Source organism: Vulpes vulpes, chromosome 7 (assembly GCF_048418805.1).
Source record: "Vulpes vulpes isolate BD-2025 chromosome 7, VulVul3, whole genome shotgun sequence".
NCBI lineage: Eukaryota > Metazoa > Chordata > Mammalia > Carnivora > Canidae > Vulpes > Vulpes vulpes.
Window position 1 is genome coordinate 77659775 of NC_132786.1, and position 26944 is coordinate 77686718.

The 26944-nt window shown below is 36.3% G+C and overlaps 1 pseudogene; it reads left to right on the forward strand.

Moving 5' to 3' along the window:
* The first annotated feature begins 1550 nt into the window (after window positions 1–1550).
* Window positions 1551–2430, forward strand: LOC112935075 (proteasome subunit alpha type-1 pseudogene; annotated as a pseudogene).
* The last annotated feature ends 24514 nt before the right edge of the window (window positions 2431–26944 follow it).

Here is a 26944-nt window from a genome sequence, read left to right on the forward strand (position 1 = left end):
AACCAAGAGTCTTATGCTTAACCAACTGTGCTGTCCAGATGCTCCTGGTGTTTGTTTGTTTTGTTTTGTTTTTAATTCATGAAAGGCTTCAGTTTTAGCATTACCTGTTTTTTAGTACTATAAATACTAACAAAAGTCTGCTGGTGTTTTTGTATGATCATTAGCAATGTCTTTAATATTTGGAAACTTGTTTCTACCTCTATTCACTCTGTGACTATAGAGAGATACTTAGAATTAGATGGCCCAGTTTCACAATATTTTACTGTCACAAATTACATTTTAGTAGTCATATTTCAAAATAAGGCTATGCTAAAACTCAAGCCTTCAAGAGAAATAGATTTATATAGGAAAAATATACCAAGAGGTTAAAAAAGTTCAAAGAATCAAAGGAATAGGGCAAGATACTTGGTCAACATATAAAATGAGAACATCAAGTTTAATATCATTATGCAGAAATAATGTGGACTTAGAGGGCAAATATGACTTATGCATGGCATCCTGAAACACCGTGCCAAAGGAAACCGTATCCATCATTGTAAAGAAAGTGCAGTTGGGGGCTACTTAATAGCCATGAAATCATATTCTCAGCCCAAAGACCAAATCAAGACCTTAAACACTGATATCTTGCCATTTATCCTTCTTTAAAAAGTAAAATCTCCTATTTTACATGTCACTGCTTAGAACCACAGCCCAGACCTCTGCTTTCTTAGAATTCTGAAAGGAAAAATCATCACCACGATAAAAATGTTCTCTTTCTCTATGACTTAACTTTTTCATATGCAGTGTTTATAAAATGCAGTGTCTTTGAAAACATTTCTTTTGCCTAAAGGAAAAGAAAATAAATTAAAATCACAACTGGTTTTTAGCCCAAAAGCAAAGTAAGATCCTCACAATTGGCACTGTTATTCAAAATTGAATATTAAAATCAAATAGCTCCTGGCAAAGACAGTGATGATCAACAGTAAAGATTATGAAAACTAAGGATTTGTTTAAGAAGGAAAAGGAAACTACTTTACCATGTCATTAAAAGTGAAATGATACTAATATCTTAGTCTCGATATGGATTGATGGATATGGCAAAGACAAATGATCTGGTTGGCAAATGCTTAGTGGAAATCAGCAATTATTATAGAAGGAGATAAAGAAGTGATAGTGATTTTCTAAAAAAAAAAATCTTAAAGTGAATATAAGCAAGGTGCTCTCTCACAAAGTGCACTCATGTCTTTCTATTAACATCTAAATCCTGCTGACTATAAATGTGTACCTGAGGTTGTGAGTGATGAAACTTTGATTATTTTATTGTTCAGAAATAAGTTACAAAGCTCTTGGTAGTTACCAAGCGTTGTTCTCCATTCTACAAATGCAAAGATAAGTGAGATACACCTACATGTTGTTAAGAATCAATTGTATTTTAAAGAGAAAACTTCTTATGAAGGTTCAAACTGCCAAAAGTTTGAGGGGCTGTGTTTTATGTAAGAATAAAGGGAAAATTGGCCGCGCTCCTGAAGCCGCCACCTGTGCCGGAGGCCGCAGCGGGACCCACCAGAACCATGTTTCGCAACCAGTATGACAATGATGTCACTGTTTGGAGCCCTCAGGGCAGGATTCATCAGATTGAATATGCAGTGGAAGCTGTCAAACAAGGTTCAGCCACAGTTGGTCTGAAATCAAAAACCCATGCAGTGTTGGTTGCATTGAAGAGAGCACAGTCAGAGCTTGCAGCTCATCAGAAAATTCTTCATGTTGATAACCATATTGGTATCTCAGTTGCGGGACTTACTGCTGATGCTGGACTGTTAATGTAATTTTATGCTCCAGGAGTGTTTGGATTCCAGATTTGTATTTGACAGACCTCTTCCTGTGTCTCGTCTTGTATCTCTAATTGGAAGCAAGACCCAGATACCAACACAACGGTATGGCCGGAGACCATATGGTGTTGGACTGCTCATTGCTGGTTATGATGATATGGGCCCTCACATTTTCCAAACCTGTCCATCTGCCAACTATTTTGACTGTAGAGCCATGTCCATTGGAGCCCGTTCTCAATCAGGTCGTACTTACTTGGAGAGACATATGTCTGGGTTTATGGAGTGCAATTTGAATGAACTGGTTAAACATGGTCTGCGTGCCTTAGGAGAGACACTTCCTGCAGAACAGGACCTAACTACAAAGAATGTTTCCATTGGAATTGTTGGTAAAGACTTGGAGTTTACGATTTATGATGATGATGATGTATCTCCGTTCCTGGAAGGTTTTGAAGAAAGACCACAGAGAAAGGCACAGCCTGCTCAAACTGCTTATGAACCTGCAGAAAAGGCTGATGAACCAATGGAGCATTAAGTCACAAACCAATCTATATATGTATTATCAAATATGTAAGAATGCAGGAGCCCTTACTGATGACAGTAATCTATACTTTGAACCAAAAGATGCGGCATGGTCTTCTGGTATGTTTTAGGAATCAGTCCAGAGGTGTTTTTCCCAAGTAACTTGTCTGAACCATATAATGGTGTGCATTTTTCTTTGAGAGGGTCTATATAATCATTTTCTAGAAAGTATAGTTATCTGTACTAATGTTTTTATATGAAGAACATAGTGTCTTTGTGGTTTTAAAGACAACTGTGAAATAAAATTGTTTCACCTGCCTGGAAAAAAAAAAGAATAAAGGGAAAATTAATACTGCCAGTCAATAGATGAATTAAGTCTTTATTAAGAACTTGTGCTCAGCATTGTCCAGGACATGGTATTATAGTAAAGAGTTAAAGCATGATCTTAATATTTAGTAAGTTTAAAACTTTCTAGAAAAAATTAAAAGATTACCTACATAAGGAATAAATATAAAGGCTAAGTACAACATCAAGAACCCATATTCTGTGGACCACAGTAATAGTTTGTGAGCACAGAAGTTCTGGATGAATTTTCTATTATATAAACTAAAACAAGGGTGCCCACTCTCAGCACTCATATTTAATATACTACTGGAAGTCCTAGCTATAGCAGTCAGGCAAGGAAAATAAATGAAAGGTATTAGGATTGGAAAGAAAGAGGTAAAATTGTCTCTATTTGCAGATGATATGATTTTATATGTAGAAAACTCTCAATATTCAACCAAAAAAACTATTAGATCTAATCAATGAATTTAGTAAGTTTCAAGATACACAATTAGCATAAAAATCAGTAGCTTTTCAATACACTAACAAAGGATTTTCTGAAAAAAATTAAAAATCCCACTTACAATAGCATCAAAAGTAATAAAGTACTTAGGAATAAATTTAGCTAAAAAAATAAAAGATCTTTGCTCAGAAAACTACAAAATAAAGTTTTAAAAAAAATTGAAGAAGACACAAATAAATGGAAAGTTATCCCATGGTCATGGATTAGAAGAATTAATGTTGTTAAAATGCCAGTACTACAAAAAGCCATCTATAGGTTCAATACAAATTCTATCAGGATTTGAACTGACATTTTTTCCGAAGTAGGAAAAATGCTCCTAAAATTTATATGGAACCACAAAAAACTCCTAACAGCCAAAGAAATTCTGAGAAAGAAGTACAAAGCAGGAGGAATAACAATTCCTGATTTTAGGTTATAAAGCCATTGTCATCAAAAACAGTATGGTACTGGCATTAAAATTGATAGATCAGTGGAAATGTATCAAAAGCCCAGAAATAAACCCAAGCACAGAACCAAGAATATTCAATGGAGAAAAGACATTTCTTCAATAAATAGTCCTGGAAAATTGAGTATTCAATGTAAAACAAGAGACTGGATTCATATCTTACACCACTCACAAAAATTAACTCATAATGGACTGAAGATTTAAATGTAAGACCTGAAACCATGAAACTTTTAGAAGAAAACATGAATAAAGCTCCTTGATATGGGTCTTGGTAATGAATTTGTAGATAACATCAAAAACACAAGCAACAGGATTGAAAATAAACAAGTGGGGCTATGTCAAACTAAAAAGCTTCTAAATATTTTTTTTTAATTTTTTTATTTATTTATGATAGTCACAGAGAGAGAGAGAGAGGGGGGAGGGGCAGAGACACAGGTAGAGGGAGAAGGCAGGCTCCATGCACCGGGAGCCTGCTGTGGGATTCGATACGGGGTCTCCAGGATCGCGCCCTGGGCCCAAGGCCGGCGCCAAACCGCTGCGCCACCCAGGGATTCCACCCCCCCAAACTAAAAAGCTTCTGCACAGCAAAGAAAACATGAACATAGTGAAAAGGCAACTCATGGAAAGGGAAAAAATATTTGTAAACCATATATCTATTAAGAGACTAATATCCTAAATATATATTTTAAAAACTATTACGAATCCCTGGGAAAAAAAATAACTTAATTAAAAATGGGTAAAGGACTAAATAGAGATTTCTTCAAAGAAGAAATACAAAATACCTGTAGGTACATAAAAAAAGGTCCAATATCAAGTCATTGTGGAAATGCCAATTAAAATCATAATGAGATAATACCTCATGCCTATTATAATGGCCATCTTTGAAAGACAAGATATAACAAATAATGACATGGAAAAAGAGAACCCTTATGGACTACTGCTGGGATTATAAATCTTTACAGCCATTGTGGAAAACAAGTTGAAGGATCCTGAAAAATTATATAACTACCATATGATTCAACAATTCCACTTCTGGGATATAGTCACTTCTGGGATATATCCATTAGTTCAAAAAGATATCTGCATCTCCATGTTCATAGCATTGTTATTTATAATAGTCAAGACATGGAAACAACCTAAGTGTCTGTCCCATAGAAGCACACACATGCACACACACTGGAATATTATTCAGCCATAAGAAATAAAATCCTACCACTTGCAACAATATGGATGAACTCTGAAGGTATTCTGCTAAATAAAATAGGTCTGAGAAAGAAAAGTAATGTATGCTTTTCACTTGTATGTGGTATTTTAAAACAAACATTAAAAAAGGATCAGAGTACTTGTTACCAGAGGGAAGGTGGAGGAGAAGTAACTAGAGGAAGAAGGTCAATAGGTATGAATTTTCCAGTTATAAGATAAATAAGTACTAGAGAAGTAATAATGTACAACATGGTGATTACAGTTGACACTGATGTATAATATATAGGAAAGTTGTTAGAAGTAAATACTGAGTTCTCATCACAAGGGGAATTTTTTTCCCTTTCATTTCTTTTCTTTTTATTTCATCTATATGGGAAGAGGGAGATTACCTGAACCTATTGTGATAATCATTTAAAAATGCATGTAAATCAAATCAATATCTAGGCATCATTAAAGATGAACATAGGAAGAGCAATTAGTTTAGAAAGTGTAAATATAGAGGCTAGGAAAATTATTGAGATTTAGGTACATATTTGTTTAATTATTGAAAATTTAGAATATGCAAATCATTTTTCTGGGTTCTAGGAAAAAAAAACAAAAAAGGAACAAAAAATAGTCTCCCTATATGGAACCTCCATTCTAAATTAAGAATTTTTATAAAGAATAATGTATAAAAACATAGCATGTCAGATGGCTTTAAATGCCACAAGAAAACAAACAATAAATTGATAAATGGATAAGTAGTTCATGTGCATTATGGATGGACTTGTTTCATATTGCGTGGTCAGGTGACATTTAATCAGATATCAAGAAAGTAAAGGAGAGCCATTTTTTTTTTAACCACAGAAAGTGAAGTTTACTGAAGATACAATTATAACGAAGTTTTAAAAATAAGAAAATAAGCCATGGTTTGGGTCAGAAATATGCCAGATCACTTGAATATAAAGTAATATAGCCCAAATGTAGGAATATGTTTAATTTTTCTTTTCAGGATGATCAAGGATTCAGTGTACCCGAGTAAGAAGAAATAAATAAAGGGTAGTGGAAAAGAAGATAGAGAAGTCTTAGGAAGACAGATTGTGTAAGGCCAAGGTAGACAATGGAAAGGACTTTTGATTTTACTCAGAGTTGTATAGGAAAGCTTTGGGATTTTGAACTAAAGGATGATGTTATTTGAGGCATATTTCATTTTTTCTTTTTCAAATTTTTATTTAAATTTTAGTTAGTTAACATATACTGTAATATTGGTTTCAGGAGTAGAATTTAGTGATTCATCACTTAAATACAATACCCAGTGCTCATCCCAACAAGTGCCCTCCTTAATGCCCATCAGCACCAAGTACATCCCCCACTCATCTCCCCTCCATCAATCCCCAGTTTGTTGTCTTAAGTTAAGAGTCTCTTATGGTTTGCTTCCCTCTCTTTTTCCCTTCCCCTATGTTCATCTGTTTTATTTCTTAAATTCCACATATAAGTGAAACCATATGGTGTTTGTCTTTCTCTGACTTATTTCACTTAGCATAATACACTTTAGTTTCAAATGTCTATTAGCAGATGAATGAATAAAGATATGGTATATATATCCAATGCAATTTTACTCAGGCATAAAAAGGAATGAAATCTTGTCATTTGCAACAATAAGGATCGAGCTTGAATTAGGTTTTAAAGGGTTCACACTGGTCTCTATGTTGTATTTAGATCAAAGAGAACAAGACTAGAAGAACTAAGATAATTGAGTAATTAGACCAGGTAAATAATCTAAATCAAAATGATGATGTCTTAGACCTGAGGTCTGGCATTGGAGGTAGCATGAAAAGGGCAGATCACGGATGTACTTTGAAGACAGAGCCAACAGAACTATCTGATGGGATAGATATGGAATTTGAGAGAATAAGAGAAATTGATGATTCCAAAGTTTTTGATGTGAGCAATTTAAAAGACACAGTTTTTATTGCCTGAAATGTTGATGGAAGATATAGAGTTTGAGGAAAAAGATCAAGTTTTTTATTTTGGATGTATTAATTTGAGTCATCTGTTGGACTCCCAAGACATGGTGAATAGTCAGATCAGGTATGCAAATTAATGAATGATTCTGACTAGAAAGAGATAATGTAGTTTCTTTGGGATATTGAAACAATTCTGTACACTTATAGTGGTTATGTGAATCTACACATAGGATAAAATGTCATAACATTATGCACCAAAGAATGTTTTGCGTGAGTGCATATGAAAACTGATGAATCCCAAGTAAGACATGTGGTTTAGTTTATAGGATTGCTGAAATGCAAAAATCCTGGTTTTGCAAATTGTACTCCATGTAGACAGTATTGCTGGGGAACCTGATTGAAGAGTATAGGAGAACTGTTTGTTCTACTCTTGCACTAGTTTTGTACCTGCTAAATGAGTCTAAAGTAACTTCAAAATAAACACCTGAAAACATAAAGTAAGATGAGAATGGAATTGAGTATGAGTTTTAGCAGCAAACCACCTTTACAAATGCTCTTTGGATAGAATAGCTCTTTCACTGGCTCCATGGCAAGTAAAGATGTCTAGTGGTCTCAGAAGGAAAGCTCTGCTTGAACCAGTTTAAGAGAAACTGTGAGGAGGAAAAATTGGAAACAACTAAGTAAACATAAGAAATTTCAAGAATTTTCTATACTGGGAAAATGAGTGTTAACTGAAGAATTAAGGATCAATTGACTTTTATAAGATAGAAATATATATAGCTTTATATTCTCATTCTTATGAGAATATAAATTCTTATGAGAATGTAAATTCATAAGAATGAGAATATAAAAGTTAAAAAGTTAAAAGTTTAGAAACTTAGATTCAGGAGAGAGCACAATTGGTGGGACTGTATCTAAGGAGGAGAGAAGGAATGGGATCTAATGTTGGCTTTGGCTTCAGGTAGGATCACAGGCAAATAGATCTCTACCTATCATTTATCCTTTTTTTTATTTTATTTTATTTTTTTTAATTAATTTTTATTGGTGTTCAATTTACCAACATACAGAAAAACACCCAGTGCTCATCCCGTCAAGTGTCCACCTCACTGCCCGTCACCCATTCCCCTCCAACACCCGCCCTCCTCCCCCTCCACCACCCCTAGTTCGTTTCCCCGAGTTAGGAGTCTTTATGTTCTGTCTCCCTTCCTGATATTTCCCAACATTTCTTCTCCCTTCCTTTATATTCCCTTTCACTATTATTCATATTCCCCAAATGAATGAGAACATACACTGTTTGTCCTTCTCCGACTGACTTATTTCACTCAGCATAATACCCTCCAGTTCCATCCACGTTGAAGCAAATGGTGGGTATTTGTCGTTTCTAATTGCTGAGTAATATTCCATTGTATACATAAACCACATCTTCTTTATCCATTCATCTTTCGATGGACACCGAGGCTCCTTCCACAGTTTGGCTATTGTGGCCATTGCTGATAGAAACATCGGGGTGCAGGTGTCCCGACGTTTCATTGCATCTGAATCTTTGGGGTAAATCCCCAACAGTGCAATTGCTGGGTCGTAGGGCAGGTCTATTTTTAACTCTTTGAGGAACCTCCACACAGTTTTCCAGAGTGGCTGCACCAGTTCACATTCCCACCAACAGTGTAAGAGGGTTCCCCTTTCTCCGCATCCTCTCCAACATTTGTTGTTTCCTGCCTTGTTAATTTTCCCCATTCTCACTGGTGTGAGGTGGTATCTCATTGTGGTTTTGATTTGTATTTCCCTGATGGCAAGTGATGCAGAGCATTTTCTCATGTGCTTGTTGGCCATGTCCATGTCTTCCTCTGTGAGATTTCTCTTCATGTCTTTTGCCCATTTCATGATTGGATTGTTTGTTTCTTTGGTGTTGAGTTTAATAAGTTCTTTATAGATTTTGGAAACTAGCCCTTTATCTGATACGTCATTTGCAAATATCTTCTCCCATTCTGTAGGTTGTCTTTTAGTTTTGTTGACTGTATCCTTTGCTGTGCAAAAGCTTCTTATCTTGATGAAGTCCCAATATTTCATTTTTGCTTTTGTTTCTTTTGCCTTTGTGGATGTATCTTGCAAGAAATTACTGTGGCCAAGTTCAAAAAGGGTGTTGCCTGTGTTCTCCTCTAGGATTTTGATGGACTCTTGTCTCACATTTAGATCTCTCATCCATTTTGAGTTTATCTTTGTGTATGGTGAAAGAGAGTGGTCCAGTTTCATTCTTCTGCATGTGGATGTCCAATTTTCCCAGCACCATTTATTGAAGAGACTGTCTTTCTTCCAATGGATAGTCTTTCCTCCTTTATCGAATATTAGATGACCATACATTTCAGGGTCCATTTCTGGGTTCTCTATTCTGTTCCATTGATCTATGTGTCTGTTTTTGTGCCAGTACCACACTGTCTTGATGACCACAGCTTTGTAGTACAACCTGAAATCTGGCATTGTGATGCCCCCAGCTATGGTTTTCTTTTTTAAAATTCCCCTGGCTATTCGGGGTCTTTTCTGATTCCACACAAATCTTAAAATAATTTGTTCTAACTCTCTGAAGAAAGTCCATGGTATTTTGATAGGGATTGCATTAAACGTGTAAATTGCCCTGGGTAACATTGACATTTTTACAATATTAATTCTGCCAATCCATGAGCATGGAATATTTTTCCATCTCTTTGTGTCTTCCTCAATTTCTTTCAGAAGTGTTCTATAGTTTTTAGGGTATAGATCTTTTACCTCTTTGGTTAGGTTTATTCCTAGGTATCTTATGCTTTTGGGTGCAATTGTAAATGGGATTGAGTCCTTAATTTCTCTTTCTTCAGTCTCATTGTTAGTGTATAGAAATGCCATTGATTTCTGGGCATTGATTTTGTATCCTGCCACGCTACCAAATTGCTGTATGAGTTCTAGCAATCTTGGGGTGGAGGCTTTTGGGTTTTCTATGTAGAGTATCATGTCATCGGCGAAGAGGGAGAGTTTGACTTCTTCTTTGCCAATTTGAATGCCTTTAATGTCTTTTTGTTGTCTGATTGCTGAGGCGAGGACTTCCAGAACTATGTTGAACAGCAGTGGTGAGAGTGGACATCCCTGTCTTGTTCCTGATCTTAGGGGAAAGGCTCCCAGTGCTTCCCCATTGAGAATGATATTTGCTGTGGGCTTTTCGTAGATGGCTTTTAAGATGTCGAGGAAAGTTCCCTCTATCCCAACACTCTGAAGGGTTTTGATCAGGAATGGATGCTGTATTTTGTCAAATGCTTTCTCTGCATCTAATGAGAGGATCATATGGTTCTTGGTTTTTCTCTTGCTGATATGATGAATCACATTGATGGTTTTACGAGTGTTGAACCAGCCTTGTGTCCCAGGGGTAAATCCTACTTGGTCATGGTGAATAAGTTTCTTAATGTGTTGTTGGATCCTATTGGCTAGTATCTTGTTGAGAATTTTTGCATCCATGTTCATCAGGGATATTGGTCTGTAATTCTCCTTTTTGGTGGGGTCTTTGTCTGGTTTCGGAATTAAGGTGATGCTGGCCTCGTAGAACGAATTTGGAAGTACTCCATCTCTTTCTATCTTTCCAAACAGCTTTAGTAGAATAGGTATGATTTCTTCTTTAAACGTTTGATAGAATTCCCCTGGGAAGCCATCTGGCCCTGGACTCTTGTGTCTTGGGAGGTTTTTGATGACTGCTTCAATTTCCTCCCTGGTTATTGGCCTGTTCAGGTTTTCTATTTCTTCCTGCTCCCGTTTTGGTAGTCTGTGGCTTTCCAGGAATGCGTCCATTTCTTCTAGATTTCCTAATTTATTGGCGTACAGCTGTTCATAATATGTTTTTAAAATCGTTTGTATTTCCTTGGTGTTGGTAGTGATCTCTCCTTTCTCATTCATGATTTTATTAATTTGAGTCTTCTCTCTCTTCTTTTTAATAAGGTTGGCTAATGGTTTATCTATCTTATTAATTCTTTCAAAGAACCAACTCCTGGTTCTGTTGATCTGTTCCACAGTTCTTTTGGTCTCGATATCATTGAGTTCTGCTCGAATTTTAATTAACTGTCTTCTTCTGCTGGGGGTGGGGTCTATTTGTTGCTTTTTCTCTAGTTCCTTTATGTGTAAGGTAAGCTTTTGAATTTGAGATCTTTCCAGTTTTTGAATGGATGCTTGTATTGCGATGTATTTCCCCCTCAGTACTGCTTTTGCTGCATCCCAAAGATTTTGAACGGTTGTATCTTCATTCTCATTAGTTTCCATGAACCTTTTTAATTCTTCCTTAATTTCCTGGTTGACCTTTTCATCTTTTAGCAGGATGGTCCTTAACCTCCACGTGTTTGTGGTCCTTCCATACTTCTTGTCGTGATTAAGTTCTAATTTCAAGGCATTATGGTCTGAGAATATACAGGGGACTATCCCGATCTTTTGGTATCGGTTCAGACCCGATTTGTGACCCAGTATGTGGTCTATTCTGGAGAAAGTTCCATGTGCACTTGAGAAGAATGTGTATTCAGTTGAGCTTGGATGTAAAGTTCTGTAGATATCTGTGAAATCCATCTGGTCCAGTGTATCATTTAAAGCTTTCGTTTCTTTGGAGATGTTGTGCTTAGAAGACCTATCCAGGGTAGAAAGAGCTAGATTGAAGTCACCAAGTATAAGTGTATTATTATCAAGGTATTTCTTCAGTTTGGTTATTAATTGGTTTAAATATTTGGCAGCTCCCACATTCGGGGCATATATATTGAGGATTGTTAAGTCCTCTTGTTGGATAGATCCTTTGAGTATGAGATAGTGTCCCTCTTCATCTCTCACTATAGTCTTTGGGGTAAATTTTAATTTATCTGATATAAGGATGGCAACCCCTGCTTTCTTTTGAGGACCATTTGAATGGTAAATGGTTCTCCAACCTCTTATTTTCAGGTTGTAGGTGTCCTTCTGTCTAAAATGAGTCTCTTGTAGACAGCAAATAGATGGGTCCTGCTTTTTTATCCAGTCTGAAACCCTGCGCCTTTTGATGGGGTCATTAAGCCCGTTCACATTCAGAGTTACTACTGATAGATATGAGTTTAGTGTCATCATATCTATTCAGTCCTTGTTTTTGTGGATTGTTCCACTGAACTTCTTCTTAAAGGGGAATTTTAAGAGTCCCCCTTAAAATTTCTTGCAGAGCTGGTTTGGAGGTTACATATTCTTTCAGTTGCTGTCTGTCTTGGAAGCTCTTTATCTCTCCTTCCATTTTGAATGAAAGCCTTGCTGGATAAAGTATTCTTGGTTGCATGTTCTTTTCATTTAGGACCCTGAATATATCCTGCCAGCCCTTTCTGGCCTGCCAGGTCTCTGTGGAGAGGTCTGCTGTTACCCTAATATTCCTCCCCATAAAAGTCAGGGACTTTTTTTCTCTTGCTGCTTTAAGGATTTTCTCCTTATCTTTGGAATTTGCAAGCTTCACTATTAAATGTCGAGGTGTTGAACGGTTTTTGTTGATTTTAGGGGGGGATCTCTCTATTTCCTGGATCTGAATGCCTGTTTCCCTTCCCAGATTCGGAAAGTTTTCAGCTATGATTTGTTCAAATACATATTCTGGCCCTCTGTCCCTTTCGGCGCCCTCAGGAACCCCAATTAAACGTAGGTTTTTCTTCCTCAGGCTGTCATTTATTTCCCTTAATCTATCCTCATGGTCTTTTAATTGCTTGTCTCTTTTTTCCTCAGTTTCCCTCTTTGCCATCAACTTGTCTTCTATGTCACTCACTCGTTCTTCCACCTCGTTAACCCTCGTCGTTAGGCCTTCTAGCTTGGATTGCATCTCATTTAATTGATTTTTAATTTCTGTCTGATTGGATCTAAATTCTGCAGTCATGAAGTCTCTTGAGTCCTTTATGGTTTTTTCTAGAGCCACCAGTAGCTGTAAAATAGTGCTTCTGAATTGGCTTTCTGACATTGAATTGTAATCCATATTTTGTAACTCTGTGGGAGAGTGGGCTGTTTCTGATTCTTTTTTTTGAGGTGAGGTTTTCCTTCTAGTCATTTTGCTCAGTGCAGAGTGGCCAAAAACAAGTTGTATTGGGAAAAGGAGAAAAAGAGAGAGAAGGAAAGAAAAGAGAAAAAGAAAAAAGAGAAAGAGGAAAAAAAAGGGGGGGAAAAGAGAAGAAAAAGAAAGAAAAAGAAAGAAAGGAGATAAAAGAAAAAAAAAGGGGGGGTGGGGCGGGGTAAGCAATCAGAAATCAAGAAGAAAGAAAAAAAAAAAGCACAAAACAAAACAAACAAATAAAAAAAAAAAACACAAAAAAAAAACCCAAAAACAAAAACAAAAAAAACCAAAAGCAAAAACCACGGGGAGTATCTTCCGATTCTGTGTACTTTAAGTCCCTTGACTTCCCTTGGAACTGGTCCGTCTCGCTGGTCTTCTGGGGGAGGGGCCTGCTGTGCTGACTCTCAGGTGTTAGCACTTGGGGGAGCTGCTCTGCCCCTGCCTGGTGCAGGGCTCAGTGGGGGGTGTTCACCCCGTGAGGCCCCAGGAGGAAGCCACAGTGGCGGGGGCAGCTCTGGGACCCTGGGGTTAGCTCCCGCAGTAGCTCCGGGGCTCTCCGGCTGCAGGGCCTGGGGGCTCCCGGGCGGGGCCGCTGATCTGCTCAGTTCCAGGCAGGAGCGTCCTCGCTGTCCTGGGCCCTCCCGGCCTCTGCCTGTCCCGGGGGAGGCCGGATCCTGGGCTGTGTCCCGGCGCCCTGTGCTCCGGGGCCTGCGCTGTTGGATTCGCGCTCCCGCCCCGTAGCCCCCTCCGCGGAGCCGCCGCCCGAGCCCCTCCGAGCTGTTCCCGGAGCTGCGCCGCCCCCTCCGCGGAGCTTCTTCCTCCGCCCGAGCCGCCGCCGCCGAGCTGTTCCCGGAGCCCCGCAGCCCCCTCCGCGGAGCCGCCGCCCGAGCCCCTCCGAGCTGCTCCGGGTCCCGCCGAGCGCTGCAGCCCTTAGGGAGCTCGGCGCACTCTCCGGGGCGCAGGTGCCTGTTAGTGTCCCCGGGAGCCCGAGGGCATCCCCGCCCTCCTGGGTCCTGCTCTAACTCCCTGCGGGCCCCTTTCCGCGGGGAAGGTCGGTGCAGCTCCTGCTCCTCCGGGACGGGGCTCTCCTGTCCTGGGGACACTCGCCCCGGGCTCAGCCCGGCTCCTCGCGGGGCCCCTCCCCACTGGATGCTTTTTTATTTCTTTATTTTTTTCCCTCTTCCTACCTTGAGAGAAGCGCGAACTCTTCTCACTGTAGCGTTCCAGCTGGTCTCTCTTTAAATCTCAGGCCGAATTCGTAGATTTTCAGGATGATTGGATGGTTTTCTAGGTAATTTGTTGAGGACAAGTGACCTGGAGACCCTGCTCCTCCGCCATCTTGCCCCTCCCCCCCTTTTTTTTTTTTGAAAGTGAGAGTTGAAAACGTGAGTAGAATTGTAAGAGAGCATGAAGTTCTCACTTGAAATTAGTGATCATTAATTTTTAGAGCAGTAGGTCTTCCTAGTTATGACTTTGAGTCATTCAGTAGTGAGAATTACTGTGACCACGGTTTTCTTCAAGGAACTGACAAAAGTGGGAGGAGTGGAGTGGACAGGGTAGTTAAGGGTATTTTCCAAAGAGTGAATCTGATGGGAGGGGTTGGGATCTAAGCTGGACAGAAGGAAATTAAGGACTTTTGAGCAACTTTGCATGATAAAGCTTTGTCACTGTTTGCATTTAGGTGCCTTTTCTACTATATATAAATGTATATACATATATACATACATGTGTCACATTCAGAAATTTGAAAAAATAAAATACTTTGTTATATATGTAAATTTATAGTCTTATAAACAGTACTTTTTACTGCCACCATGGCAAGTGAAAATTTCTAATGGTGCAAGAATAAATTAATCCATTCCCTGTAGAAGAATAAACTAATTCTTAAATATGTATGAGCAATGTTAAATATATTTTTTATTACTTAAAATATATGAGTATTTTTTTTCCTATGGGAAGTATTGCTTATCTTTTGTATTTCATACAGTTCCCATGATTCTTTTTTAAACATTGTTAGTTTGTCAGTCATCAGAATTTACTTTGTCTATTACACAGTCCAGCACCACATTTATCTACTGGAAAGAAAATGGAGCTAATAGCAAATTCTATGAATTTACAGTTATTAATAATTTCAATGGCACATATTTTGTACATTATCAGTCCCTAGTATTGTAGATAATATTCAGATCATGTACATTGATATCTTTCTTTTTAATTAGAGTTTGTCTCATAGGGCCAAAGATAATAGTTTTCCTTATGGATCAAATAAAGCATTAAGGTGAAAAATCACCTCTGCAGTTTTTTTGTTCATTGTCATTGGGTTGTATCTCTACTGTCTACTGCATAAATTCTGTTTTAGAATTTGCAACCTGGTCATAAAGAGTCTAAACATAGGCATCAAATTTGTGCTTGCCATATCCTCGTGTTTCCAAATTCCATATCTAAGCTGTTGAAGTTTAGAGATCATGTATTTGTTACCTCACCAGAGACCAAACAGCAATCCTTATCTCACAAGTGCAGTAAATCATATTTTGATATAAGTAGCTCTTAATACAGTCAAGTCTCTAATTACTGTCTGCCAATCTGCCTACCTACAGAGAAAACTTTATCTAGGTCAGTATGAATTATTATTAGTAGAAGATAGAACGACAATGTGAAAACCTCCAACAGAAAACAAAAACGAAAAACAGTATAAAGAAGAAATAACAAAAGTAGCTTACATCTCAAAATTCAAGCTTAAATAGGGCAGAAGTTTTTTTATATTAGAAAACCACCCCAACTCAGGGGCACCAAGAAATGACCCATTATTAAAAATAAGTGCTTTGGGTAATTATACTTTCAATGAAAGAAAAATGATATATGCAGATGGATTTCTGGAATTTAAAACCAAGCACTTTGGGGCACCTGGATGGCTCAGTGTTTACGTATCTGCCTTTGGCTCAGGTGGTGATCCCAGGGTTCTGGGATCAAGTCCTACATCAGGCTCCTCTCAGAGAACCTACTTCTCCCTCTGCCTATGTCTCTGCTTCTCTCTATGTCTCTCATGAATAAACAAAATCTTTAAAACAAGAACAAAAATAAAACTAAGCACTTCATGTCTTCCTACATTCCTGGGAACACTGACCATGGATTCTTAGAATGCCAAAAAAATAGTTAGCATCTCCATAGAAGACTTTCCCTGTCTGTTTCTTCACACCATTTATACCTGAGGCTGAGACATAGATTTGCCACCCATGCTGTGTGATCTTGGCTGGTTACTTGATTTCTCTGAACCTGATTTTACCCAGTTATGGGAGTAAGGCATGTTAATAAATAATAAAATGTGCTAACTCTTTGAGAAGATGGAGGTTAGGACCAATGGATCAATAGTCACAATCATAATAGCTAACACTTAACATACTGTTTCCCATGTGCCACAGACATCCTGAGTACTCTACATGTGTTAACTTAATTAATCCTTATGACAACCGTATAAAGTAAGGTGCTGTTACGAGGTCCAGTCTTCAGATAAGAAAACGGAGTTCTAGAAAGAAAAAACAACTTCTTGAGAACATTCAAATATTAAGTAGCAGAGCTGACTTTCAGACCTATGATCATCTGGCTTCAGAATTGCAGAAATAAATTTATAAATCACAGAGATCTATGCAAAGGCCCATTTCTTTTTTTTATTGCGTAAAGTCATAGCAATTGTGATTTAAATCAAAATGATATCAACCAAAAAAACCACCCTTCTGCATTACTAAAAGAAATTAGACACAAGAGAGGATTACAGAATGATGCTGCAACTGTATGTATGCCAATACTCTTGTGGCATCAAAAGATGGGGAAAAAAATCTGTATTCTAGGTCATCTGATGCCTTGAACAATTTTGCAAACATGGAAAATTTGACAAAACTCAAACTTGAATTGCCCCAGCAATTTTTATCCATTTGTTCCTTAAAGTATGTGTATTTCTAGGGAACTAAAATCTCCACTTGTCTAATTCAACTTGTCAAAATGTTTCTAACGGCTCTGTGCTGTTGTAGAATATTTATGATGATTCTTTGAAAAAATAGAAGTATGTTGACTATAAGACAAACTAGAATGACATAAGTTTGGTTTAAATGCCCTTTGACAGAAAATCTATGTATTTGCAACTCAATCCCGCATCTCAAATTAGTTACACTTCATTCCTTAGATGTTTACTAAGTAAGAACTATGACCACTATTTACTAAATCCTGATCATGTGCTAGGATGCATATTAAGATGAATTGCAAGATTCTCAAGCCCCTGGCATAGACTATTATTTGGTTCCCAAGCCTTGTAGATGACCTTTACTTGTTTTATTAGTTAGAAATTTTTCAGCTCTAAGTGTGAGGACCCAATACAAATTGATGTTAGCTAATTAGAAAATTTAATGGTTCCTATAAATGAAAGGCCCAGTGGTATATCACATCTGCTCAGCTGGCTCCAGGGACTGAGAGCATTTTTGATCTCTAATCATTCTCTTTCTCATCTTTTTTATCTGTTTTTTTTTTCTATATATTGTTTTTGTTTATTCTTTATTGCATAGTCTCTCTTCTGACAGCTGCTGGGTTATACTTTAACAGCTTTCAAGCATTAAGGAAAGATGGCTTCTGTTGTTACTAGTTTCAGCAAAGGTTGGTTGTTGCTTTTTGACCTGGTTTGGAAGATATTCTTATACCTTGTTCCATGACTCCATCTTACTGGAACTGTAAGAGAACTAAATCAGTACTTACCAAAGGATTAAAAAGCTGTTAGAATATTACATAAGTATTCAGAAAATTCTTGGGATGTGCATATGCTAGAAAAATATCATTAGTTATGTGAAATTAAAATCTAATTTTATATTCTATAATTTTATTTGCTAAATCTGGCAGCTTTACTCAAGAGCTTATTAGCGTATATGATAAATTAATCTTTCTAAATATGGTAATAGGCATGTCCTAAAGGCACACTCATAAGCAAAATGATAATAAACCAATAAGCCAAACAATGCATGTCAAAAATGATGGTTTTCTAAGTGTCAGGAATTATTCAAAACCCTTTTCACTCATGTAATCTTCTAAAAACCCTGTGAGATAAATAATTTAATTATTCTTATTTTGCAGATAAGGAAATTGGGGCACAAAGATGTTAAATATCCTGAATATGAAGCAGCTAGCCAAGTGTTGAGAGTGAGTGTTCAATCAGGTTATATAGCTCTAGAGAAGTCTTACAGGTAATCTTTTTAATTGTACCATGTCTGTCACATTCCAGGGCAGGATTAACAAAATACTCTGGCAAAAACCAAACTTTTCTTTTTCTACTGACATGTTCATAGCCACCCGCCTAGGGCTACATTTGCAAAGAATATGAACTTCTTCGTATCCTTGAATTCCAAACACAATATTATTACTTGATAAATTAAGAGACCCACTTACCCTATTAGCATGAAATCAGTATCTATCCCATTCCCACATAATCTGCTGAAAGAGAAACTCAAGCTTCATCTTTAGAGAACTTGTCTTACTAAACTCTACATTTGCTTCTTGGTGTCTCCATATGTCACTGCAGAAAGGCAGTCCTTAACATTGGGGCAGATGATGTTTTACACCATTAGGTAGCCACCTATTGTGGCTCTATGTTCATACATAGAACTCAGTGCTTGGACAAGAGCGTTCAGATAAGCTATAGGTTCTCCATGCTTGAGAGAAACCTCAATATCTCTATCCAAATATTCTTCTACAGCTTGGTGAACAAAATAATGATGTTTAAGAGCATACGCCATCCAATAGGCCAGATTAATTTAGAGGTGTCTGTTACTTAACCTCTTATGGCCTGAGTTTGCTTAATTAAGAGAACTACACAGGAACATATTTGTGAAGCACTTACACGGCATCTGGCACATACTAAGCACTCAATAAATAAAAACATTATTATGAAAAAGTACATCAGATAAACTTGAATTTCTGCTACAGAACAAGAGATTTTAAAGAAATGTTTTACTTGAAGCTTGTCCTTTCAGTCTGTGCTTCAGTCTGATTTGCCTGTATTCATACTTCCTTGAAAGGTTGAGGAGGCTCTGATCTGAGGAAAGAATGCCTTTTTTTTTCTTTAAGGGAAAGCTATTAACTAGTTCTTTCTTTGAAATCTTGCTATTATTAGTGTTTGCTATTATCTAGTCCTTTTTTTTTTTTTTTTTTTTTTGAGGACTTGTTATTGTAAAGGCCCAGGACTGACCATGGCTGAGAAAATGACTAAAGCTAACTAAAATATACTTTAGACTAAGATGCAAGAATGCTAAATCATTGATTTTTAAAAGAAAAAAATAATAAATGTGGAAGAGATAGTGAACTCCATATTGGCATAATCATCATATTCTTTCTCTTAGTTGAGCTATAGAGAAGCCAAATATGTTAAAAGGCAACTTTTTTTTTAAGTGAAAAATTGTATTCACAGAAGTAAAGTAAATGCCAGAAGCAAAAGTCTGTTCTATAATTTGAATGCATAGCAATCAGAAGGTCACTAAAAAGGAGACTGACTCACAACAAAAGAACTTCTGGAAACCAAATGTTAATGGCAATAGATTACGTTATAATTTTACTGCAAGTTCTGGAATCCTTCCAGTCTCTTGCCCAAAATCGCCTACAGCCATCTCCACTTGAGGTTTACATTTGTCATCAACCCTGACAAATTTGAAATCCATTAGCTAAGACTTTCTCTCCTGTGAACACTAAACTCAAGATCACCTCTAAAGTTGTTCTCTCTTTTGGTCTTTCTCTTCTCTGTTTTTTTTTTTTCTTTGAAGACTGCAAAGTGTACTTTTTATCACTTTAACAAGTTACTTTTTAGTTATATTAACTCATTAAGCTATAAAGACTGTATCCTGTTTGTAAGTCTATGTCTGAGAAGACATTACATATTTGTTTATCATGTGGGGTCTGCCTTTCCATCCCTCCATCCATCCTAATTTTGTTCACTAAAACAAAACACCTAAAAATAATGACAGTCCAGTTCTGTTCCCAAAAGAGTTAATTCTGAAATGCTTCAGCAACTGATACATTTGAAATTACTGATTGATTCCAGGACTCATATAAGTAATGTTCAGGGTGAGCCTGTGATATTTGTATTAGACAGCAAAAAAAAAAAAAAAATAATAATAATAGAAGCCTGATAGTTTTATATCCAAAGGATTTCTAAAACAAAAGAACTCCCATTTACCAAAGATGGGAAAATTCATTCAAGAAAAATAAAATCAGATTCTGTTCATTAATATAAATGTAGTATATATTTTAAAACAATGAGTTAATAAGGATACTTAGAAGATATAGTCAAACAACAAACTTTATTTTTTTTTTATTTTTTTATTTATGATAGTCACACACAGAGAGAGAGAGAGAGAGAGAGAGGCAGAGACACAGGCAGAGGGAGAAGCGGGCTCCATGCACCGGGAGCCCGACGTGGGATTCGATCCCGGGTCTCCAGGATCGCGCCCTGGGCCAAAGGCAGGCGCTAAACCGCTGCACCACCCAGGGATCCCAAACAAAAAACTTTATTGATTACCACGTAGGTATTTACAGTACCACTTCCTTACTGTGCAATTGGCAATTAAAGGAAAATTTAATATCTTCCATGCTGATCTCATATTAACTGTATTTTAGTATAATCAAATACTCTTAGCTAATGATGAAAAGGGTTTTTTTAGAGAAGAATTTAACTAAAAAATGAGGAAGAAATATCAGAATTAGAACATTGCCATTTTGTAACTTGCAATGAAGTAATTGTTTCAGGCAGAGGAGTAAACAATAAAATGAAAAAATGTTGGAGAACTTTATAAAGGAGGAATTAGGCTGTTACCACCAGAACAAATGATCATTCTTACAATTACTAAAAGTGAGATAGCCAAATATTTTGTACGACTTAGAAGCATTGTTCCCAAAGTTGAACCTGATTTTATATAAACTTCTAGATAATAGTTCCAATTTTTAAGGAAAAATAACTCTTCCAACAATTTAAATAACATCAAAGAAAAGAGACAGACAAATCAAGAAGGCAGTTCATACCACTGGACAAGTTACATGGCTTTTGCAGTGTGGCAGCATTGTGAAATGTGAAAAAAGGAGGATTTGGATAGAAGAAATTTTAGTTTAACCAAGACCTCAGAAACAGAACAACCAAAGCAATGTATATAATTTGAACAAATTACTTTTTTTTTGGAACAAATTACTTTTAAATAGACATTTTGAAACAAGTGATAAACTATCAGTAGGAAATGGTATTAAATATAAAGGGATTGCTACATTTTTAGACCTGATAATGGAATTTTGCTAAAGAAAAAAAAATCCACAATTTTGAGAGGTGTGTACCATCATTATATAGTGCCCCACCTTACTCTTTTTTTTAACCTTATTCTTGATAATTTTTCTTGTCCTGAGGTCAGCTTCATCTGAAGTTAATATAGCTACTCCAGTTTTCTTTTGATTAGTGATAGCATGGTATTTCTATCCTTCTTTAGAGAGATCCAAGTTTCTGACCTATATAATTTTCCTTTAGCCTGAAAAAACTGTTTTAAGATTTTTTTTCCTTTGGGAAAGGACTGCTTACAATGAATTTCCTCACATTTTGTCTGAAGATTTCTTTATTTCTCCTTCACGATTTTTGCAACATTTAAAAAAATTCCAGGGTAGTTAAAATAATGTGTTATATTATTTTCAGATGTACAATATAATGATTCACCACTTTCATACATTACTCAGTGCTCTTCATGATAACTGTACTCTTAATCCACATCCTCTATTTCACCCATCCTCCCACACCTCTCCTCTGGTAAGCATCAGTTTGTCCTCTATAATTAAGAATCTGTTCTTTGGTTTCTTCCTCTCTTTTTTCCTTTGTTCATTTGTTTTGTTTCTAAAATGTTTTATTTTTATTTCTAAAATGTTTTGTTTCTAAAATTCCACATATGAGTGAAATCATAGGATATTTGTTTTGCTCTGACTGGCTTATTTTGCTTAGCATATACTTTCTAGTTCCATTCATGCGTTTCCAAATGGTAGGACTTCAATCTTTTTATGACTGAATAACATTCCATTGTGTGTGTGTGTCTATATATATATATATATACACATACCATACTTTCTTTATTCACTCCTCTATCAGTGGACATTTGGGCTGCTACCCTGGTCTGGCTATTCTAAATAATGCTTCAGTAACTTGGGGGAGTGTTTATAGCCTTTCAAATTTATGTTTTCATAATCTTTGGGTAAATAGCTAATAGTGTGTTTACTGAATCATAGGGTATTTTTACTTTTAACTTTTTGAGAAACTGCCACGCTGTTTTCCACAATGGCTGTACCACTTTGCATTCCCTCCAGCAGTGCAGGAGGGTTCTTTTTTTTCCTATATCCTCTCCAGCACTTGTTGTTTCTTGAGTTTTTTATCTTAGCCATTCTGACAAGTGTGAGTTGCTATCTCATTGTGGTTTCAATTTGCATTTCCCTGATGATGAGTGATGTTGAGCATCTTTTCATGTGTCTCTTGGCCATCTGTATATCTTTGGGGAAATGTCTGTTGATGTTTTCTGTTCACTTTTTAATTGCATTGTTTGTTTTTTTGGTATTGTATAAGATATTTTTTTGAAGTTTTAATTTTAATTTCATTTAATTAATATTCAGTGCTATATTAGTTTCAGTTTTATGATATAGTGATTTGGCAGTTCAAAACACTGCCATGTGCTTATCACAGCAAGTGCACTGCTTAATTGCCATCATCTATTTAGCCAGCCCCCAAACTCCCTTCCCTTCTGGTAACCATCAGATTGTTTTCTGTAATGAAGAGTCAGTTTCTTGTTTCATCTCTCTCTCACCCTCTGTCTCTTATTTTTTCCCTTTTATTGTTTACTTTGTTTCTTAATTTCCATATATGAGTGAAATCATATAGCATTTGTCTTTCTCTGACTGAATTCTCTTAGCATTATACTTTCCATCCATGTCATTGCAAATGGCAAGATGTCATTCTTTTTTATGGCTGAATAATATTCCACCCTCATCTTCTTTATCTGTTCAATTGATGGACATTTGGGCTGCTTCCGTATCTTTTTTATTATCTTTTGAATTTTTATTTAAATTCTAGTTAGCTAATATATAGTGTAATATTGGTTTCAGGAGTAGAGTTTAGTGACTCATCATCTACATACATACCAAGTGCTAATCAAAGCAAATGCTCTCTTTAACACCCATCTCCATCTAGCCTATCCCCCACCCATCTCCCCTCCATCAACCCTCAGTTTGTTCTCTGTAGTTAAGAGTTTCTTATGGTTTGTTTCACTCTCTTTTCCCCCTTCCCCTATGTTATCTGTTTCATTTGTTAAATTCCACATATGAGTGGAATCATATGGTACTTGTCTTTCTCTGACTTACACTCTCCAGCTCCATCCATATTGTTAAAAGTGGCAAGATTTCATTCTTTTTGAAGGCTGAGTAATATTCAATGGTATGTATATACACCACATCTTTTTCCATTTATCAGTCAATGGACATTTGGTATCTCTCCATCATCTGACTATTGTAGATATATGCTATAAACAGTGGGGAGCATGTATCCCTTAAAATCAGTGTTTTTATATCCTTTGGGTAAATACCTAGTACTGAAGTTGCTGGGTAATAGGGTAGTTTTATTTGTGTAAGTTCTTTATATATTTTGGATATTAACTCTTTTTCAAATATTTCATGTGCAAATAAACATCTTCTCCCATTAACTAGGTCATCTTTTAGTTCTGTCAGTTATTTCTTTTGCTGTGCAGAAGCTTTTTATTTTTATGTATTCCCAATAATTTATTTTTTATTTTATTTCCCTTGCTTCAGGAGACATATCAAGAAGGATGTTGCAATGACCAATGTTGGAGAAATTACTGCCTATTCTCTCTTCTAGGATATTTACAGCTTCTTCTAGGATATTTACAGTTTCAGGTCTCACATTTAGGTCCTTAATCCACGTTAGGTTTATTTTGGAGTATGGTGTAAGAAAGTGGTTCAGTCTCATTCTTTTGCATGGAGACATCTAGTCTTCCCAACATCATTTGTTGAAGAGATTGTCTTTTTCTCATTGCATATTCTTGTCTCCTTTGTTGAAGATTAATTGACCATATAATTGTGGATTTATTTCTGGGCTCTATTCTGTTTTAATGACCTATGTGTCTGTTTTTGTACCAGTACCATATTGTTTTGATTCCTTCAGCCTTGTAATAAAACTTGAAGTTTGGAATTGTGATACCTCCAGCTTTTTTTTTTTTTTTCCACTATTGCTTTGCCTACTCAGCATCTTTTGCAGTTCCAAATTTTAGGATTATTGTAGTTGCGTGAAAAACGTTATTGGTATTCCCGTAGGGATTCTATTAAATCTGTAGATTGATTTGGGTGGTATAGACATTTTAATAATATTTTTCTTCCAATCAAAGAACATGGAATGTCTTTCCATTGCTTTGTGTCATCTTTAATTTATTTCATCAGTGTTTTATAGGGTTTTTTTAATAGTTCTTAAAGTACAGGTCTTGGGGATCCCTGGGTGGCTCGGGGGTTTAGCGCCTGCCTTTGGCCCAGGGCACGATCCTGGAGTGTGGGGATGGAGTCCCTCGTCAGGCTCCCTGCATGGAGCCTGCTTCTCCCTCTGACTGTGCCTCTGCCTCTCTCTCTCTCTCTCTCTCTCATGAATAAATAAATAAAATATTTTTTAAAAAGTACAGGTCTTTCATCACTTTTGCTGTTTTTCTTCACCAGGTATTTTATTACATTTGGGGCAATTGTAAATGAGATTGTTTTCTTAATTTCTTCTGCTGTTTCATTGTTAGTGTAAAGAAATGCAATGGTTCTTATACATTGATTTTGTATCCTGTGACTTTACTGAATTCATTTATTAGTTCTAATAGCTTTGTTGGTGGAATATTTGTTTTTTTATATATATATTATCATGTCATCTGCAATACTGAAAGTTTTGTATATTCCTTACCAATTTGGATGCCTTTGGATGTTCTTTCTGTTGTCTCCTTGCTGTGGCTAGGACTTTCAGTGCTATTTAGAATAAAAATGGTAAGAGTGGACATTTTTATCCTGTTTCTGATCAGGAAAACACTTAATTTTTTTCCCATTAAGTATGATGTTAGCTATGGGTTTTTCATATAAGGCTTTTATTATGTTGAGGTATATTCTTTCTAAACCTGTTTGTTGAGAGCTTTTATCATGAATGGATGTTGTATGTTGTCAGATGTTTCTCCTACATCTATTGAAATGATCATATAGTTTTTATCCTTATCTTACTGATGCAATGAATCACATGGATTGATTTCCAAATAATGAACCAGTCTTGCATCCCAGTAATAAATCCTAGTTGAGATGGTAAATGATTTTTGTAATGTATTGTCAGACTTGGTTTGCTAATATATTGTTGAGGATTTTTGCATCTATGTTCATCAATATTTTGGCCTTTAGTTCAATTTTTTCTGGTGTCTTTATCTATTTTTGATACAAGAGTAAGGCTGGCCTCATAGAATGAGCTTGGAAATTTTCCTTCCTCGTCTATTTTTTAGGTATTAACTCTTCCTTAAATGTTTGATAGAATTATCCTGTAAATGTGCCTGGTCCTGGACTTTGGTTTCGGGAGTTTTTAGATGATTGATTTGATGTCCTTGCTGGTAATTAGTTTGTTCAAATTTTCTATTCCTGTTTCAGTTTTGGTAGTTTGCATGTCTCCATGAATTTATCCATTTCTTCTAGGTTGTCCAATTTGTTGGCATATAATTTTTCCTAATATTCTCTTACAATTAGCATTTCTTTGGTGTTAGTTTCTATTTCTCTTCATTCATTTGTGATTTTAGTCCTTTTTGTGATGAGTCTAGTAAGAAGTTTATCAATGTTGTTGATCTTTTTGAAAACTAGCTCCTGGTTTCATCTATTCTTGTTTTGTTTTTATATCATTTATTTCTGCTCTAAACTTCATTATTTCCATTCTTTACTGGTTTGGGTTTTGTTTGTTCTTCTTTTACTAGTTCCTGTACATGTAAGGTTGGGTTGTTTATTTGAGGTTATTTATTTGTTTGCTTTGTTTCTTAAGGTAGGTTTGTATTTCTACAAAGTAGCCTATTAGAGTTGCTTTTGCTGAATCCTAAAGATTTTGGACTATTAGGCTCTCATTTTCATTTGTCTTCATGTAATTTTTTATTTCTTCTTTGATTTATTGGTTGACCCACTCATTATTCAGTAGCATACTATCTAACTTACATGTATTTGTAGTCTTTCCAGAATTTTTTTTTTTTTTTTTTTTTTTGTGGTTGCTATTTAGTTGTATACTGTTGTGGTCAAAAAAGTTGCATGGTGGGACGCCTGAGTGGCTCAACAGTTGAGCACCTGCCCCTGGCTCAGGGTGTGATCTGTGGTCTCAGGATTGAGTCCCACGTCAGGCTCCCTGCCTGGAGCCTGCTTCTCCCTCTGCCTACATCTCTGCCTTTCTCTATGTCTTTAATGAATAAATAAATAAAATATTTAAAAAAAAAGTTGCATGGTATGACTTGATCTTTTTGAATTTTTCAGGAATGTTTTGTGGCCCACTATGTGAACTATTCTGGAAAATGTTTCATGTGCACTTGAAAAAATTGTGTATTCTGCTGTTTTAGGATGGAATATTCCGATTATATCTGTTAAATCCATCCAGTCCAGTGTCTCATTCAAAGCCTTTGTTTCTTTGTTGATTTCTCTGTTTATATGATCTGTCCATTGGTGTGAGTGCTGTGTCAAAGTTCCTTACTATAATGGTATTACTATCAATTAATTCCATTAAAGTTTGTTATTAACTATTTTGTGTATTTAGATGCTCTCATATTAGTTGCAAAAATATTTACAATTGTTATATCTTTTTGTTGGATTGTCCCTTTTGTTATTATCTAGTGTCCTTTGTCTCTTATTATATAGTCTTTGTTTTAAAGACTATTTTAGGTGTTTGGTTTCAGTAAGGTCATGATCGCAGTGTCCTGAGATCAAACCCCTCATTAGCTTTTGTGCTCAGTGGGGATCCACTTGAGATTCTTTCTTTCCCTCTCCCTCTCTCCCTGCCCCTCCCATTCATATTATCTCTCTCTCTCTAAAATAAATAGATAAATCTTTATAAAA